Here is a 21,464-nt window from a genome sequence, read left to right on the forward strand (position 1 = left end):
GAAATAACCAACTCAGAGTTAAAGAATGCTTTCTTCAATCTAATTCTATCCTCAAGTGGTCAAAAGATTTTATTTACCATTGTTTATTGCCATCATCTACCTAAGACTTGCAAGTCATACAGTTCAAATTCAGAAAGACAAAGACAAAATCAATATAGGGTCCATAAGACTGGATGTGAAGTAGTTCATCTTAGAATCAAGAAAACTGGCATCAATCCAGAAAATACTTTTTGTCAATCCAAAGTGAGAATACATTTAACTTTTAAAGTATGTGTTTTTAATTGTGACTTGAAACTCTGTGATATTATTATTGACTTGTCCTTATTCTCAGAAGATGTTTATATTCCTGAGAATTAAAACCTAAAAAGCAGCCATTAGATTAACCCTTTCTTAAATTCAAAATGAATCAAATAATGTTCATATGAAGAGTACTTAGAGGAGTACATACAAAAAATTCTAGGAGCACATATGAAAGACCTCAAGCCTCCCTAAAGTGTCAGCAGTGATTTTACAGAGCAGACACTTGAATTGAGTCTAATGGAAGGAGTTTCAAGGTGTAAAAGAGATTAAAGCAAGAAAAGAGTAGGGTGAAGAGTCATATGAGGATTATCAGAGGTTCAAAGTGGTAGAAGTGAGGATCATGGGAGGCTCAGAAGGAAGTACAGAGAATAGCAAAATGAAAACTGGGAAGGAGACGGAGATGGAAAGATGGGTTTCCAAGAAAGTGGTCTTCATTGCTACCCCAGGTTCATCTTGGCATAGTTTTTGGGTTCTCAATCTAGATATGAATGTGCAACCACCCAGTGACTATGTAAAAACCATATTCAACCGAATGTTGAGAAAACAATGGTTTATGTCGAGGGATGAAAAGAAAAAAAAGATATCTATTATTTCTTCATTTCTTATTCAGTGCGGGCATTGTTTATAGCCTTTTATCTAGTATCTATGAAATAGATATTATTAATTCTACATTTTAAAGATGAGTTAACTGAATCTTAAAGATGTCATGTTGACTTACTTCAAAATTCCCTAACCAATTAGTAGCATATCAGGGACTTGACTATAGACTGCCTAACTTTGAAGCCCACAAGGAAATGTAATTAGCCATCTAGGTGCCCTCTCATTGGTCTTCAGAGCACGAAGCCAGAGCTGCAGAACTGTGTGGAGGAATAGCCTGGGCATAGACAGGGGAAAGTGGGTGGCACAGACTTTTGTTGAGGCCCTCAACCACAGAGGCCCAGGTCATGGTTTGAGTGGCCCATAGAGGGCCAAGTATAGGAAAAAAGGGAGACTTGGATCCTTGTAGAGCTCATACTCCAGTCAGAGATCTGACTGACATCCTGACAGGCTGGAGAACACTGATTTTACTGGACTCATTGATGACCTTGATATGTTAACTATTACATGAATATATTATATATTACATGAATATTTTATAACGAATATGTTAACTATTCGTGTTATACTAAAGGCTCAGGTACATGAATAACTCCAGTTGCAGAGAGTGCCTTTGCCTTTCTACTTTGAATTCTCTGAGTTTTGTAGACTCAACCCAGACATGTGGTCCATATCAGGCTCATTTATCTCAGTCTGATGACTTTTCCATACATAACAACTCCAGGCACAGTGACTACTAAAACAGCACCCCCAGGGATTTTGTGCCCCCACTTATCCACCTTGCCTTGATTGCAAGAGAAGAAGCTCAGGCTGATGTAATTCAAAGCCCAGTATACTACTTCCCTTCCATTCACCCAGCCATTCATCTTCACATATATAAACACTAATATATATTTCCCCAAGGATCAACTCAGAAGGATTATATGTGATCACTCATTTATTCTAAGGAATAAATGAACAAATGAGGTGTAAGCCATGCCTCTTAATTCATAAATAGTGACATATGTGACAGGGAGATAGTAATTATATGTGTAAATTATATCTGCATTTGTTACTTAATCTTTTAAAAATTATTATTATAATTTTTGTAAGGGGAAACATTAACCACATAGCACTTTAAAAATATAATCCAGTGTATAAATGGATATATGACGATTGTGCATATTCTGAATTTGTCATAGAGATAAACTTTTAATGAAACTTACATAGGTCTTTTCATCCCATGTTTAGTCACAAACTATATTCTCCTCTCTTAATAGTTTTGTCGTTGCACATGTTAATTTTGTATGATAGATCCTAGTTGCATACATAATGAAATATATAAATCAAAATAGATATTATAACATATTAATAATTTAATAGTAATACAATAATACAATTGTACTGTTTAACTTTGTTACAATAAATGGTAATAGTTATGGAACTCTATCTAAGGTTTGCATTGAAGGAATGACTCCAATTCATATTTCTGGTTTATATTTTAGAAAAATGATTAAAATCTACAAAAGCAGTTCTAATAATTTATTTAATTTGCCCAAACAAATTATTCTAACTTAGGAAGCCAGATCACATTATTAAATGTTTTAAATTCTTCTTCCAAAGAAAGGAAGAAGACCTGTTCAAAAACTTTGAGTATAATGTCTTAAAACATAAAACACCTTGCTTGTCACGATGCGCTTAGTGCAAACTAGAATATAAATTCAGATCCTGGCAGAATGATTGATGTATTTACATCAAGCCTCAGAAAATGTTGTGGCAAAGGGCTTATAAGTGTCTTTAGTTTGCCATACATGGAATAATTACCCTTTTGCTTTCATGAATCAGCCTTGGGTCTTAGAAAAATCAAAGGAGAGCGTAATCCAGGTTTATCAAAGAACTATAGCTAGTATGAAAATAAATCTCCCTGAACACTGTTTCAAATTATAGCAATAGCAGCCTAACTGTTACGGGGACAATGAAAGAGATTTGCAAAAGGGCAAGTGACGAACTTAAGATTCCTTAGTGGGCATTAGGAACAAGTTGGTTTGAGAAACCTGGATCGGAAGTGGGAATAATTAGACATTGTCATTCTATGTCCACTTCTGATAGCCCTGCACTATATTTTTGACTTAATGATAAGATGCATGTCTGTAGTTTTTGGTTTTTTGAAATCTGAAAGTTTTTTCAGTGTCTGATAACAGAATTCTTAACATATAGGGCTTAGACTATATATAGTTTTTATTTTATTTTATTTATTTTTAAATATTATTTTATATTAGTTTCAGGTGTACAACATAGAGGTTAGACATTTATATAATTTACAAAGTGATCCCTCTGATTAGTCTAGTACCTACCTGACACTATCCATAGTTGTTACAATATTTCTATTGACTATATTCCCTATGCTGTATTTCACATCCTCGTGACCGTTTTGTAACTACCAATTTGTACTTCTTAATCCCTTCACCTTTTTGACCCAGCCCTCCACTTCCCTTTCCATCTAGCAAGCACCAGTTTGTTCTCTGTATCTACGAGTCTGTTTTCATTTTGTTTGTTCATTTATTTTGTTCTCTAGATTCCACATATAAGTGAAATCATATGGTATTTGTATTTCTCCAAATTATTTTTGTTAGATATAATTTCATTTCAGTTAATCAAGAGTCTTTTTTATTCTCAGTGAAATTTATTTTCTCAATAGTTTCTGTCTAAGTACAAAATGGTTTAGTAAAGTTTTATCAGCAAATCTTATATAATTAAACTCACCTAGTATACCATGGCTTATGTCAAATTAAGGCTTCCTAAAATAGAAATATTTTCCAAAAGGTATGTTTATGAGAAAATATGTCAACTAAGTAGGAAAGAAAAAAGAATACACTGATATAGAGGGAGAATACACGAGAAAGAAAAAAAAATTACATTATTACATTGGCACAGTTTTTTCCCCCTATTTTCTTCTTCCAAAGACCTGTGTGGACTAGAAGAGACCAAGGCAATCATTGATCTTCTCACCTCTTTTTACACATAGGAAATAGGTGAAAAACACTGAAGCCTGGAAGATTTATTTTCACTATAACACTTAGCTCGTAACTGGTAGAGACAGGACTAGAATTCAAGCCTCTCAATCCTCATTTATGTATTATTTAGCCTCTTCAGACTCTGGCTCAAATGAGATCTAAGGATCACCTGCATAGAAAGCATATTAAGTCATGGAAGAAGAAGGGATCTTTCAGAGAAAATGTAAGAAGTTAAAAGAAAAATATCTGAAGGTAGAATCCTAAATGGCACCAACATTTAAAATGCAGGGAGAAGTAGAAACATTTATAAGAGATGGTAAAGGAATAGCGATGGAGTCTATAGGAGAGCCAGGAGAGAACAGAATAAGAATCATGAAAATAAGGAAGAAGGGAATATTGAAAGGACACTCACTGTACAACATCACCAAAAGATTCAAAGTTGAGTTTCCTTCTCGAAAGCCTTTGTTCTGTTCTAGGATACCACATTCTCTTGTTTGGTTTTTGTTTCTGTTTTAACCTTCCTAGCTTTTCTGTCTTCTTTGCTGGTTCTTCTTTCCCTGGTGAGCCTCTAAATTTTAAAATGGCTCATATCTGAGTCTTGAGCTTCCCTCTTCTCTCTCCACAGTCCCTAAATAACCTAATTCGTTTATTTTTTATTTTTTATTTTATTGTTTTTTTTTTTTTAGGCGAAGCAACCCTTGGTTGACCTCACAGATTGCAAGGAACTTGTCAGCTTCCAATCTCTTATTTTTTATTTTTTATGCCTACAGCACCTGTTCTTCTTCCTATGTGGTCTCCCATCCAAGTACTAAACAGGCCTGACCCTGCTTAGCTTCCGAGATCAGACAGGATCAGGCTTTCTTAGGGTGGCATGGCCATAGACTAAATAAACCTAAATCCTCCACATGCTGATAACTCCCAAATCTACATCTCCAAGCTCTGCTTCTCCTGAGAAGTCCTGACTTGTATATGCAGTCTTCCTTGACATCTACATATATTTTTCAAACTCAGAATGGTCAACTATTAATTCTTACCCCAAAATCTGCTCTTCTTCAAATGTCTTGCATCTCAATGAATGATAATAGATATAGCCTCTTGCTTACACTAAAATCTCAAGTGTTTCTCATGATTATTCTTGGTATCTCCAATAGAGTACATCTAACCTAGCACTGTTTGTTTTAACTAAAAATCACATCCTGAATGTGTACTTCATGTCTACTTTACTATCACTAGCTTAATCCTAACTTCATCTTCTACCTCTTAGAATAATCTTCCCAGAGTCCTGCAATAATCTCCTAACTACTTTTTCTTTTCATTCTTGATCCTCTATAATCTATTTATTGAAGAGAAGAGGAATCTGATTTAAAACATGAATTGGACCTTGTTCCTTCCTATTTAAAGTTTTCATGTATTTCCATCTTAATTAAAATTAAAGCCATAATTATGCTCTGGCCAGCACAACCCTACAAGATCTTGCCCCTACCTAATACTTCAGTCCCATCTTGTACTACTTTCCTCTTGCCAATTTTCTTTCAACATCACAGTCTTTTTATGTCATTGCTCTTCTTTAAATATGACAAACCCAATCCTATCTCAAAACATTTTATCTTGCTTTTCTTTAACTTGGAAGATTTTCTTCCTGATCCTTGTATGGGTGATTATTTCTTGTCACTCAGATCTTACCATATATGTCACCTGAGACAGATCTTCACTGAGCAGCCAGGCATTATTTGGTACATTACTCTATTTTAAATCTTTGTACAGCATACTACTATATTATTTAGTATTTTTTGTTTCCTCTGTCCATTCTCCAAAAATGTAAGCTCTGTGAAAACAAAGTCTTTATCTGATCCCAGAATTGTGCTTGATCTAGAATGCATTTAATACAAATTGTAGAAATAACAATAAAATATTTCTATTAGGTGGTCATTGAAGGCTTTTAAACAGAATATAGAGATAGAATACTAGTTGAATACAGTGGAAAAAAGTGGGCATATGTTTTCCAGATAACAAAGTTTCTACTCAGTTTTCTGATTGACATAGCATTTGGGCTATGAAAATGAGCAAGGCAGTCACAAGCCTTGTTCACTGGGAAGAAGGCAGTCATTAAAATATAATTATTACTTAATTATCCTTATAAGTTCTATAGAAAAAATTACAGGGTGCTGTGAAACATATAACCAGGAGATGTAACTAAGTAGATATCAGGAAAGATATTTTAAAGTGGAATTTATAAGCCATCTAAGGTTTTGAAAGATGAGTAGGAATTGGTTTTACTATCTTTTGGTGACCACTTTTTTTTGCTATGTAAATAGTGAGAAGATAATGATGTCAAAGGGATAGAAATACTATATCTGATAAATTATTCCAGTCATTAGAAATATATATTTCCTTCATTGCAGATAAGAAAAGTAATGTTTGGCTTTCTGATTTAAAACTCAGTCTCATGAGAGCTTAGTAGAAATAAATTCCCTAAAAAAGTCATTGGTATAGTATTAACTGAAAAAGGAAATTTGGGTACCTGCAAATTTGGGTACCAAATGGTGGTCTGTCATGAATGATCCAAACGCTGATTTGCTATTAGACAGGGCCTCCCTCTCTCTGTGACAGTTTTCAATCTCAAACATTTTATAAAGGCATTAATTCTTTTATGAAAACATAGAACTTGTACCTTTTATTCTATTTATTTCTGATAAAATTATTTTTTATAGCCAGTGATGAAAGAAAATAAATTTTTTCATATCTACCTCAAGCAAGGTTTAAGGTCCTATATGTATAGATTTTATATGTAAAGCCCTGATAAAACTGAATTCATAATTTTTTGGACGAGAAGCATTCTTAAAGATTATCTAGCAGAACAGAGAGAGAGAGAGAGAGAGAAACTAATGTTTATCGAGGAGAAGACATTTTCTGGTAAGTGTCCAGCTAGTTAGAGGACAAGGGACTTGTCTCAACACCTATGCTCTTTTCATAGCATCAACAAAGGGGATACAGAAATATTTAATGGTATTATTCTAGCTTTACTTTTTCTAGTTTCAAAAAAAAAAAGTTTATGTTCCTTAGTGTATACAGGCCTTCTTTACTCTATTTCCCACCTACAGCTTCTGGTCCATTTTCTACTATTCCCTTACATTTCACGAATACTAAAGAAGAGGTGTGTTTTCAAGTCCCGCCCCCCTTTTTTTTTTCATGCTGTTCCCTTGTCAGGGCCAACTTTCCTGGGCCTTCTCTATTGGACAAAGGCTTATTCTCAATGGTCACTTCCCAGAGAAAAATTTTATAGCCAGTAACACTAAGCTGTCTTAGCTAAAAACATTATGGACTGTCAATAGGATAAAAGGTCATTTAATATACAGACATAAGAAAAAAGGAACTAAAGTATAGTAAGGTTGTTAAGAGCTTGCTGTTTGGATTATAAAACTGGTGACCTCTCATACAAACTGACTAAACTGAGAAAATTACTTAAATTTTCTGAGCCCCATTTTTCTCATTTAAACAATTAGATGATAGTATTTTTATTAAAAGTTACTTATAATTGTTAAAAGGCATATATAAAGTTATTAGCTTACATCTAAGAGCTGAATAAATATTAGCTATAATTTTTATTATTTTTATTAGTGTCAGAATGTTAGCTGTCAGCTAAGAGTATGTAGATAATAAGATAAATAACAAGAATTCCCAGATTTGAAGCGCTTGCATTCAAATGGACAAAAATACCTAAACTCTGAAAGACATCTTGAGTTCTCAAACTGTTTTCATGTATATAATCTAGTTTCATCCTCATACCTTGACATAGGTTTGTAAAATAATGTTAAAAATAAAAAGCAGAACGTAAAATCTAGATGATACACATGAATTATAATTATGCAAGCTATATTTTAAGCACCAACACATATACATACATACATACATACATACATACATATATACATACATACATACACACACACACACTTCAAACAAAAAAATTATGTTTGCTAAAATTTTTACATGTGAAATTATCTAAGGTCATTAAAAATAATAATAATACAATAATTAACAGTATGTAAAAATCATTTTAAGAATATGGGATATCATTAGGGTCCAATAATTTGGGTTTAATGAGGGAAGAATAACTAAGCAACACTTTGTTCTTTTTCAGGGTAGAATCTAGAAGGTCCTTGCTAATAAGGTTTTAATATAATTTTGTCTAAAATTGTCAGTTCATAGATGAGGAATCTGAAGTTTAGAGATGTTTAAAGACTTATTCAATACTGCAACAAATAAGAACGAAAGCTTGTCTACTGGCCTCAAGTTCTGCGGTCTCTTTTCTAAGTCATAAATTCACTTCTGAACACGTTTCTGTAGAGCTCATTTTTGGTAATGTACCTTCAATGTACTTTAAGATACACAAGGCCAATTCCCCTTCCTATCTATCAATCACACGGAATATATAAAACTTTATGCAGACTTGTCTTTAACACATTTTCAAAATTTATCATCTTAAGGATTTCATTAAAAAGTAGCTTTAACAAATTAGTTCTTGAATGTCATGGTACATACATTTTTAAAAACTCATCACTTAAGATTTTTGCATTTTACTTTGCGTAATTATACCTCTACAAAAATATAAAAAATGCACACCCTAATCATCACAACTGGTACAAATTTTTTCTTAGTTTATTAAATGAGGCTTTCAATCAAAAAAAAAGGTAGCTTTAAATATTTAAATATAATACTTCATACTATTCATACTATTTATTATAATGTACAACATTAAAGATTAGCCCAAGTCTACAGAACAAGTTTCTGAAGGCAATATATTTTTTAAAACTTTAATTTTGGAAAAACTTTTAAATCATAGTAGTAAATATTCTGAAAGCTGATAAAATGTGATTAATAGATGTTACCCTGGTTGTTATCTTGGTTTACTATATAATTACATTGGTATACATTTTTATATACAAATTGAGATTTGCTTTTGTATTGCTTTGACTTTTTTTTAACGAATTTGTTAAATGAGCCAATAAAGTAAATTTTTAAATCATTGCTATCACTACAGAAATATGGTTTTCAAAACTATTATTGTCTGTGTATTTGACTTTATCTTGGGAAGGTGCTTCTTAGAGGTTGAGGGTTCCTTAAGAACATTTTGCTCTTTCATGGAGATCTTTTCTCAAATTTTTATTTTTATTAGAAAGCATATTATTTTCTAAAAGACTGATGAAGAGCATTTCAATGATAATCTAAATATTTTCCTGATTTTCATTGAAAAGGAAATAATGTCTTGCCTTAGAAAAAACAGCTTCTTATTTTGCTACACATTTAGAAAGCATCCAGCATATCTCCTATACAATGAACACAATCTTTGAGGCCATCTATAATTTGCAACAAATTTATAGTTTAGTAGCTTAAATTAATGGGAAAATGAGCTGTTGACAGACATGTTTTTTCAAATTGATATTTGAGGACGGTGCAGTCAAAATACTTGACATGAAATAGCAAAGGAAATGAAGATTATGTATCTATAAAACACAACTCTTTACTGCCACACAAGCTAAACGTGCTTAAAATTTAAAATTTTACTAGTATTTTGAAGTTCTATTTTATAATCTTTGATGCAATGATGCATTAAATCTTAGACTACAGCATTTTTTTTCTCACTTATTTGGGTAGATGCAGACATTCTTATTATCAGCTAGTTTTCTTGAGAAAGTAAGTGCCATTTTAAATAGGCACTCTGCTGAGTATTAGTCATGTATTGATTCATTAAATCTCCAGATATAAAAAGAACAAATACAAAAACAAAAAATGTCCATTATATGTATGATAGTGGTAGGGAAATTAACTTCCAATTACTCTGGAGGATCCAGGCTCTTAATATTTTGATATCATTTTGCTAAATTTACTATTGCATTGCATATACACACAAATGTGTGCCCACACGCTTATGACACACACACACATGCATATGTAGTTATGTAGTGCCTCAAAGAAAAAAATAATTTGGTTTGGTCTAAAACTATGGGGAAAAGAAAGACCCTTGTACAATTATCAGTAAAATTTTTTTTAAAAAAGAGGAAAGATATTTTCAAACAAACTATTTTGAATGACAAAAACTAAATTTGGGCACTTGCTTTTCTTTTAGTAACTAATTGATCATTGATACTGGGAATTTAATTAACTCTATCAACAGATATTTATGAGGTCCTAATGTATAAGATCGCATGAATTAATGAAGTGTAAGTATTGCTTCTGTTCAAAGCAGTTTTGCCATCCTTGAATCTAAATTCCCTTTTTCCTTAGAGAACCATGATGTGTAGTCCGGGTCAAAGATGAGACTTAATGGACATTAACTCAGTCCATAGGGAACCTGGATTGGCATCCTAGGTGCCAACACTAAAGCTTCACTAGTTCTGTGCTTTCAGAGTTATAACTTCCTGGTATAAAAATCATCATTATTATTTACATCGTCCCATGAGCAAGATCATGTGGATTTCATACCAACTATCTGCTAATATAAACCATTTTCTATGTGGAAAGCATATCGAGTTGGTTGGAAATGTACTCTATATCAGGGAAAAGAAAGTCCAAATAGTACCCAAGCTGCTTAATAGAAACTAAAATATTTAACAATAATCTAGATCTAAGTTAAGTAATAGGTATAAATGTTAGTATTATATAAAATTCATTTAAACTGTGAAGCAGATTTGTCCTGCCCATAGTTTTGATTCACAAACACATAGACTGTGTCACCTCAGAAATCCTGTAACCAGCTGTAACTCTGCTTGCCCAGATAGCCTTCTGGGGCAGCCGAGCATTGTCTGGAAGTACTAGTGAATGGGCACTTTATACACTGCTGGCAATTGTTGTGCAAAACGCTCAGCTAGGCCTGAAGCCATGTGAATTTGCCCAATTTCAGGTTTCATTAAAACTTAAATGTCATCTTAGTTTCTATAAAAGTAATAGTTATTTATAAAGAAGTCATATATTCCAAGTAGTACTTCTAGGATTGAGTTCCTGAAAAAGAGTACAAGTGAGATTTTGTTAGATTTTGTTTGATTCACTCAAATGTAATTCAGATAGAAATTGAAAACTTTATAAAACTAAATGAGTGAACTCCCTCAGTCTAAATAAATTTGAAATTTAAAAAGAGAACTAGCTAGGGTATGATTTTTTTAATCATGAAAAACTTGAGGGCTTTTCATAAATGTTCATTGAGTGCCTATTAATTGTTAGGAAGTATTCTAGGCTCTTGGGGTACAGATGTGAACCAAATAGGGAGTATCCCTGTCACTCATGGAACTGTCACTCTAATGACAGCAAAAGTAATTTTATAATATAATGTCAAGTAGTGATAAATGCCACAGAAAGGAAAGCAGCAAAGGAGTATAGAACGGACACATAAGTGAGTAGGGGAGTATTTGCCTGAAGGTAAAGTGGTAAAGAAAGACTTCACAGATAAACCGATAGATGAGCAGAGAACTCTGTGAGTGAGATTCAAGCCATGGGGAGAGTGCTTGAACAGAGGAAACAGAGAAGACTCCGAAGTGAATTCTAGGCATTGGTGAGTTCCAGAAACATCAATCGGTGATGTCTGAGGATTTCTATAAAGAAGAGGGAAAGTGTTAGAAAATGAGGTTAGAGAAGTCATCAGGGCCAATAACAGAGGCCTTTAGGACATATTGGAGATACTATGGCATCTGTTAAGTATTGAGTCTCAATAAAATGATTTTATCTAGAGAAAAGAACAAAGTACATGTAATTTTTTCATTATCTTTTAAAATATGATTTATACATATATAACAATGTATGTGATGTGCAGATTAGTATATTGTGTAACACTGGTCTCCTCTAGGTTCCTCCCTTTTTTTCCACCAGCCATTCCCGCCATAACCATGTTGCCTCAGCTGAGTAGCAATCTCTCATCTAGGGGATATGGCTTCCCTAAAGCCTCTACTTGGGAGTCCTGGGAGCTGGCACTCATTCCTGACTGATTTGGAAGTGAAGAATTAATGCCCAGTGGAGCATCCTTTGACCAAGGGAGATGGGACTTAGCGATGAAAGTACTTCTCTGTGGTTCTGAGGTTTATTCTTTTGATTCCACAGAAGGTCCTCATAGATTTGAGCCCCAGATATCTTCAATAACTCTATGGGCTTTCTCTTTTCTGTTCCCCTCTCCGAAAGCCCCAACCCTGTTCCCTGGAATTCTTTCCCAAAAGATAAAGTACCTATATGCCAGCCCTCATGTCAGGCTTTATTTTTCCCGGGGGAACCTCAGCTAAGGTAGCAAATTAAAAGGTTTGAAGTATAATTATATAAAATACAATATCCTTGGCTACAACACCCAATTCACTAGTATATTCCAATAACTGCAGTTACCTCTGAGCTCCTTCCTACCCCATTTCTCAGCCTCCCACAGTCCTTGCCCCTCGCCAGCCCAGCCAGGGAACTGTGGTCACAGGCTTCGGTCTTATCATTCTCTTATGGTAGTTCTTTAAAATTTTATCTTATATGTATATGTTCCAAAGGAATATAGTATTTAGCTTTTGTATGTTTTTTAGCTTTATAAAATTATAATAAATGTAGTTTTATGCAACTATTTTTTTTAACTCAAATTGATATTCTAATAGGTATTCTTATTGTTCTCTGTCTTGTTATTGATCTTTAATAAGGCAAAACATTCTTCACATAAAATATGAGAAGACACTAAAAAAGATTTAAGGTATGGCTTAAAGAGTAGTATGGAATCTATGACAAAAGAGCATTTAAAGGTATATAAAGGTAAGCAACAATAGTAAATTTTCTAGGAAAAGAATGGAACTGTGCTTGAACAGATGTGATAAAACTAGCAATGTTTACTTACAAATTGATTTCACAAGGTATCCCCCAAAGAGAGGAATTATTTTAAAACTTAGAAGCACTTCATAGCTTCTACCATTTTTGCAATGAGTATTTCTAGTGCTTTAATTCTCTCTTCATTTTTTTGCAATGATTTAAGAACCCCAGTCTTTCCCCAATATATAGTCCAAGGTCCTTGTATATCAATGAGATTTGCAAAACTTTGCAAGCCAAAATTCTTTTTGTGAGATTTAAGGCACTGGATAATTGTTTTCTTTGGGTTAGCATGCTATTTATGCAGATTATTGTAGTTGGATCCTACTCAAAACTGGAAAATATGGTAAGCCAGAACAGGAATAAAAATAGACTTTTTTTCAGATCTCTATACGAAAAGGCTAGCTTAACTTTCATTCAAATCTAGATGAATATTTTGGTTGTACTATATTTCATGTGCATAAATTATTGGGAATAGGTATAGTAAGCACACAGTATGGTCCAACTGTGAAGAGCTGATTTACAGAGCACATAGCAGGCCTGTGCTAGCAACTTTTTAAATCTGGGCCACTCCTGCTAGGAGTCCTGAAAACACCCGGAGCAACGACATTCAAATAAATGGAGAAAGTGATCAATGATTACCATCCATGGAATTATTTGTTAATAATTCATAGTTATCTCAACAAAAACACAGTAGTTGTGTTGATGAAGTTGTGGATTTAATTTAATATCTATAATAAAGCTTTTAATTACTAAGCATAGTGACTACGATCAGTATAGACACCTTAGGATTTAGGATCACTTTACCTTTTCAGACAACTTTTGATTTTACTCTTGATTTTGACTGAAAATTGACAACTATAAACACTCTACTTGCATCCTAATTTTAGTGCTGAGTGTATTCATGAGGCATCTCAATTTGAAAGAAATATATATAGAGAGACAATTTTTAATCAACATAAATAATTTCAGTGACTGTATTTGTGGAATGAGATCTTTTGGTAGTGCTGTAGATTTTTAGAGCTAGAAAAAAGCTATCATATAATTTATACAAACTCTATCGCATCATTTTTTAGGCAACTAATCTAAAACAGAAATTAAGGAGGTTGTTTCCATCAAAGAACCAATGGTCCGAAACTTCAAACATGCTTTTCCTGACTGATAAAGTATGTGCACTTATCTTTTAAGAGCTTTAGGCAAATTCTGAGACTGGAAGCAGACACATTTATCAACTGAGAAAAAATACCATTTTTCAGTTCAAGGAATTAAGGGACTACTGAATCATCAATAAACTGACTTGCTGGAATTATAGATGAACCATTCACTATCTGGTTCTTTTCAGCCATGTAGATAGCTCCAGACATATCTGGTTTATAAAACAATAGACTCCTTATTCTGGGGAAAACAGCTGCAATAGTTCAAGAGATGGGTGGCTTCTGCTTTGTTTAAAATATTCAAATTTTATATGAATGGAAAGACAATGTTTTATTGTTTAATAATAAATTACGGAACAATTGCTGTTTCATGGCATTCTCTATAATAAGAGCCTGTAGATTTTCTACAGTGTTTTTCATTCATTAATTGAAAGCAGGACATTGGCTATGATAATTTATATCTTTGAGTTCCTGTTTAAATTGACATATATAGTCTTTAAATCCTTTAGCTTAGTTTACCAGCCAATTAGATATACCCTATTGTTTTATTTCTGAATGTCTTAAAATGATCTGTAAAGCTAAAATTACTTCAACTATAGAACACGAACAAACTTTTAACTCCAATGTTCTATTGGCTATTTTAATTTAATGAATTAAAAATTTGCATAAAATTTATTTACTTTAAAGATCTTCAGATTTAAATGTATATTTAATGCTTCAAACTAATACAACAGTGATGCATATACTATTATAGATATGTGAAGTTTACCTTTTATACTCTTTCTAAAGGAAGATGGAGATTAATATTTCACATTGATGTTATAAATTAAAACTATTTTATATTATACTTTTTCCTGATATTTAACAAATAAATTGACAAGTATAAAGGAAAAAATAATATTGAGCCAACTACCCTTGGTAAGTATGCTGGCCATAATCAAAGGAAAGTAAATGAGCTTTAGAAATTGATCAAATTCCATTTAAATTGTGACATTTTCTGAAAGGGAAAAACATAAACTCTCTTAACAGATCATTTAGTTATAACAGAAACTTCTGAGACTGACTTTCTCTGTCTCTCATTTTCTCTCTCATTTTCCCTCTCATTTTCTCTCTTACTTTCTCTCTTATTTTCTCTCTCCCCGACTCTCTCTCCGCCCTCCTCCCTGCTTTGGTTTGTTTTTTCACTAAATTACCATAAAATCCAATTAGGTTTTTTCTTCTTTCCCCTTTTTCCTAACAGAAGTAGACTCTTCTCTTAGGCCAATTTTTCCACAAGGATAACCTCTGCATCTTCAGGCATTTAATTGACTCCAGGCCTGCTCGAAAGCCTATTGTAAGATGGTCTGTTTACAATGCACTAAGACCTTCCCCCTTCACTCTCTGAGACTAAAAGAAGGCATTAGATCCTGTTTCCTGAGTCTTCTGGTATGCCCTGCACTTGGTTTATTTCCTCCAAAGCTTGGCTTTGTCCTTCCCTTTCTGTATCCCAAGGTGTAATAAAAATTCTCAACTATTTTTCTCTTTCTACAAGGCTGTCTTTACTGCCAGAACTTTAAGTATTATAAAAGCAGTATGTAGTAATAAGCCAGGAAACTAAAATATCTTAGAGGTCTATGTATTTTATAAAACATGATTTTTCATAATAAATACATCAGATTTATTTGTGTAAATCACATAGCAATAAAGTAATAAACACAGCATGCTAATAGGTTGATATTTACAAGCTCTTTTTAACTACTTAAATGCCATTATGAAATTATAGCTACGCTTCCTATTAAACGAAAATTCTACACATCCTTTGAATTAATATGTATTATTTCTTAATCATTCTTTAAATATTTTTATTGAAACTTGTAAAATCAAAGCTGTTTAAGATGAAGAGCCTCAATATTATAAGGTAATAGGAATGAGAAAAATAAAAGATAATTTTAGGTAATAAGCCAAACACCACTGTGGGCATAAAATAAACAATAATTACCAGAGATAAAGGTTCTGACCCCAAGAAGATTACAGTCTAGTCTAGAAGATATTTAGACATATAAACCTACAATAGCGGGTGGTCAAAGGTGTTGTGGAACAGAAGAAAGAACTAAGAGAAAAATGTTGGCTTTAAGCATTCGACACCAGAGAGAGTATAAGTGAGGCTGATAGAACTTAAACCCTCACTGGACGCCTAAGAAAACAACAACAAAATACTATGAAAGACCCTTGGAAGAAGGAGGTTAAGTCCCTGGGTTGGGAGAAAAAAGAAGCCTAGAGTAGGAGAAGACCAGAGAAAGACAATGTGGAATACGAGCTCAGATAGAAAGTTTTCCTTGTACTTTATGCTATAACCTTTTCCCCCTTATTACCCTGGTTGAGGACAATCCAGAAGTTCCTAGCAGAACGGTTTGAGCAGGGTAGTGCCCTCTCCATTATAGTCAGAAATGTTGTCTGGGGCTTGTTAGCCAGGTCCAGAACTCACAGAGCTCATCGTCCCACAAACAACTGTCCACATGTAGGAAGTTTTCAAACCACTCCAGGAAGAGTGCACATTCAGGATTAGGCTTTTGTTCCTTGTGTTAGGTAAAAATTATTAGTTGTGGAAGGTGATATTTGTCATGCAGTGATTCTGCACCCTGACTGCACATTAAAATCTCCAGGGGTGGTGGAACTTAAAACAAAGAAACAAACAAACGAAAAACAAACACGCCCCCCCCACACATCAATTCCCAGATCCCCTTCTACACCAATTAAATCAGGGTCCCTTAAGGTGATATTACAGCATTGTTATATCTTAACTATTCCCTTGATAGTTATAAGGTACAGTAAGGGTAGAGAATCGTTGCTCCTAAGGCATTCATGAGGAACACTTAAAACCTATTTGAGAAAGATAAAAAAGGAAATAAGTCTCCAGAAAAGAATGAAATAACCAGTTAAAGTATACTAAGTTGGAGAGCATTCTAGTTGTAGTCTGTTCTCTTTCCCACATTGCCCTGAGTGTGTCCAATGCAGGAGCTGCCATTAGGGTAGCCTGAGAAAGATATCTCCTCCTCCACTGTAGTCATAAACTTCAGCTGGTATTTACTAGCTAGCCATGGAACTCAAGATGCTCAAAGTCTCTCTCTCTCTCTCTCATACACATATACACTCACAAAATAAGATCACAAATATAAGAGTAATTAGAGTTAATAAATGGATAAGAATAAACTAAATATAAATCAAAAGATAGAGAGTCTCAGATTTGTTTAAGAACGTTCTACAATATACATTTGTAAGAAAAATGAAAGTAAACAGAAAGTATGAAAATCAAAGAATGAAAATGTATATCAGAAATATGAGAATTAAAAAAGTTACAGTAACAATTTTAACATAAGACAAAATAGAATTTAAAGTGAAAATCATAAGGTTTTCTTCACAATCTCACCTTTGACCATTTCTAATTATATACTGTTTCCACAATGGCTACATATATATCCATTATACAAAGATTTTTTTTTTTAAATCACCTACAGCACCTGGTATTCCTAGGTGGTCTTTCATCCAAGTACTAACCAAGCCTGACCCTGCTTAGTTTCTGAGAATAAGGATATTATGAACTATTAAAAGGCACAATCTATCAAAGATATATAATAACCACAAACACATAAGTGCTTCAATGTAGACTCAATTTTGATTCAATTGATCAGAGATGGGATCTGAGCATCCTTGTTTTTAAAAAGAGGCCCAAGTGATAAATAAAATACAGCAGAAAATGTAAAACCATCTAAAAATAGCAAATACTATTAATTATCTAGAAAGTAGCCTCATCAAGAAGGCATCGTGCTTTTATAATTAAAATCTAAAATTTTCTTGGAAAATCATTAAAGAAAACTTGAAAATAAGTGACATGTTAATAGCATTACAATGTAATGTCAATAATTTCTTCACAAATTAATTTGTATAGTCAATGCAATTCCAAAGAAATATCCAATTGGATTTTAGGGGGAACTTGTCAAGGTAAGCAAATTATATATGTGGAAGAATAATACCCATTAATAAATATGATCATTTCTATAAAGAGGTGCAAAGAAAGGGGTATCCCTACCACACACAGACATATTACAAAATCACAATAATTAAACAGTGTGGTACTGGTGAAGGAACAGGAAAAAATAACAGATTAATGAAAAAATTATACCACACAAAAAATTCTAGCTAAGAAATTACATAATTAAAAAAATTAATATCTTCCAAACCCTAAAAAAATAACATTTCAAGCAGTGGTTATCATTGACTGGTAAGAAATTAGGAGAAATGTAGATATGAATTTTACAATGAATGGACAAAGCTGGCATTACATGAAAAAACTGAGTAAAAGAATTCATGACAATGTTACTTTTGTTTCTAATTATACAATGTTTCTGGGTATATTCATTTGTACATTCCACAATTTTTTTAAAGGCACTGTGCTAGGCTCTTACCTAGCAATAAACAACAATAAATTATTTTTTGCAAGAGTAAATTTTTTTTCCAGAGGAGACCTCCAGCTCAGTCTGACTCTCAAGAAAATACCCAAGAGCTCAAATAACCAGTTATCTTTAATCTTATGTGTTGTGCATTGATACATACATATATCTTTTTCTATGGTATTGATATTTCTATCCTAATCCTTCCAGATACCCAGCAAAAAAAAAATATTTTATTTAGTCCGTTTTACAAGTCACCATTTTTACCTCCAAGTCAAATGACTTCCACTTTTGCAATACCTTCTAGCCCTTAAAGCTTTCTATCATTTAAAAATTATGTACTCTCAGGACTTCTGAGACTGCACAATGAGAAAAGAAAGACATTCCCAGGAATTCTGGCAGCGTTTGCTTCAGATACACCAGGAAAAGTTTCCCAAACTCGAGGCCTCATACTGATACTGTGACCTAAATGAAAATCATTATTTTAACTAAGGTGAGGATATTCTTAATAAAAACGTAGGTTTAAAAAAAAATAATTGATCAAGTTTGAATTTGGCTTTCTTTGGGAACTATTATGCAAAGCACAATTTTATAGTAGGCAAATATTTCAAGGTTGCTGTAGTTGGCAGGAAAGTAAGAAATAGACATGGAATCAAATTCATGGGACATGAAGCTCAATGAAACCTTGAATTTGGTATAAAACTTGAAGTCTAACTTGCAGTAGATAAAATTACATATTCTCAGCCAATTACAAATCATATCTCAATTCTCTAATCTGGAAAGGGGGTCAATGCTGAGTAGTTTTTGCTTTTTGTTTGTTTTTAAACCAAAAGACATAGTTGATCTTTACACAAAATGGGTTGTTTTTAAAAACAAAATTTTAGCTTAGGACATCATGTGTCTGTTTCTTAAGTTCCCTTGGCAGGCCCAAGTGGCATCATAAATTTAATGTACTGAAACTTGAGCTTCTTCATGCAGAAAAGCAGGCCAGGATATGTCAGCTCATGAAAAAAAGCATATTATTCTTGGAGGTATAAAATATTTATTCTGTAGCTACAATCATATTAAAATTTCCTGCAGTTCGAATTTAAGTGTTCCTAGTGGGGCATGTGATGAAGCTCTATAGTCTTGGCAGACACTGCGTAATCTCCTCTGGAATCTTTTTGGCCTGGATGTTAGTACAACTTGGTCCTGTTTTGTTTCACCTTTGATAGGTGTCTGGGGATAAGGTCTTGACTCTATTTTCTCCTCTTGTGACTCACATATCTGAGGCCTAGTTTCTAAAGAACAGATCTCTGATTGCAACAGTTAAGTTCTTCAGTAATCTGGGATCTGAGAAGGACATTTGGCAAAAGCACAGAGATAGAGTGATAAATTCTATTATCATGCCATTTAAATACAACTCCAAAAAATGTCCAGGATAAGTGCTATACTAGAAATGATTATGAAAGAAATGTCAAGACAATGACATTTACATAAAAAGCAAAATAAAACAAGACAATATGCGACAATAAAATGAAGGTTTAGTCTCCAAGGTCAGAGGTTTAAAGAAAAAGATGTATTAAAATTTGCAAATGATTGAGAAGTCTCTTTTCTACTTAGTCTTCCAATGTAGCACCCAATCATGCCAACTTTATCATATCCTCATTGAAACCAACTTAATTAACAATTCCATTAAGGTTAAACTGGTCATTGCAGTGAATGACAGGCTGTTTCTATACTAAGTGCATCCTCCTGTATAATTAACAGTGTAATAATGAGAAATTGAGGCAGACATATCAAGGGGCCCTAAGGAATGCCAAGGTTCTGAGATGTGAAATTTTCTCATGTACACACAAAAGAACCTAGTTTTGTACTTAGTACTAAGAGTAACTCAGGACAAGTATTACACTGTGGCCACCATTGACCTTGATCTTAAGTAAAAATGCCTATAGTTTCTATTACAAATGTTTCTAAGTATAGGTAGCACATCAAAGGGATTCTGTATGATTACAGAGGTCCTTGGTTTTGACTCATAAGAGAGTTTATCTCTCCTCCTTTAATCTTCTCAATGTATCATGAGATTGTGAGATTTATTACTCTAGAAGTATTCCTACTTCCTTCTAAATTAGCAGAAAGGCCCTGGAAGTACAGAATCACAGATACAGCACAGACCTTTAAGATTATTTACTCCACCTCTCTTATATTGAGAAGAGAACACTGAACTTTTGAGAGGTTAAGTAAATGCTGATATGCCCAGGTTTCCTTTGTCCTAGTCTGGCAATAAGCCTAGTACAGTTAAAAAAAAAAAAAAAAAGGATTCTCAACACTAGTCTAAATATATAATAGCTATGCTTCTTCAACTCCAAAAGTTGGTATACATGGAGCAAATTTCCAGCAGCACTAACACATCGCACAATGAGGTCCAACTGCCTCTGTCATTTATGAATAAATGGTCTCATTTTCTTAATCCATTTGCTAGGAGTATACTCTGATTATAGAAGTAAAATATGTTCAAACTCTAAAATCTGGTTTAAAAAATGTCCATAAGTGTTGGTAAATCTGAAGTAAAAAATGAAAGAATTTTGACATAATCCAGGTGCTAGCACCATCACTAGATAAATGTGCTTGGTTTTCTTTTTACATATTTCTAGCTCCAGGAAGCAAAATACCATCATGTTTCCAGAGTTTTTGTAGCTATAAAAAATAAGAAAGTGTTTAAACTGAAGAGCAAAATGAGATTTATGAATAAGAATTATGTCACTCTGAAGACTTACTTTCACAAGAACCATTGACTTTAGCCGAAAAGCACATTAACTATCAGTTGGAATTCACAGAATAACATAAGTTACAACTGAAATTTCATAGCCCTTAATTTGTGTAAATAAAAGTAATGGTAATGAAGGCTTTAAAAAAGATAGAAAGGTTGCTAATAAAGACTCGGGTCTAGAAAATGGGCTGCCCATGTTTGAGCCGGCCATGATGTATTATGCTACAGCCATCATGTCCATACTATTGCTGGGTTGACCTACCCCAGCATTCAGTTGCATTCTCAGGTGTCTACCGACACTTTGAACATATTATACTATCCCACTTAACTTACTAATGCCATCTTATGTTTTCACATTTGCCATCTTTGATAGTTTGGAATACACTAAGAAAATGATGAAAAAATAGATGGGTAGAAAGGTTAATTGCAG

The 21,464-nt window shown here is 33.3% G+C and overlaps 1 pseudogene; it reads right to left on the reverse strand.

Moving 5' to 3' along the window:
* Positions 1 to 4,651: 4,651 nt before the first annotated feature.
* On the reverse strand, positions 4,652 to 4,773 carry LOC112474354 (annotated as a pseudogene).
* Positions 4,774 to 21,464: the final 16,691 nt, after the last annotated feature.

Source organism: Pteropus alecto, unplaced genomic scaffold, assembly GCF_000325575.1.
Source record: "Pteropus alecto unplaced genomic scaffold, ASM32557v1 scaffold79, whole genome shotgun sequence".
NCBI lineage: Eukaryota > Metazoa > Chordata > Mammalia > Chiroptera > Pteropodidae > Pteropus > Pteropus alecto.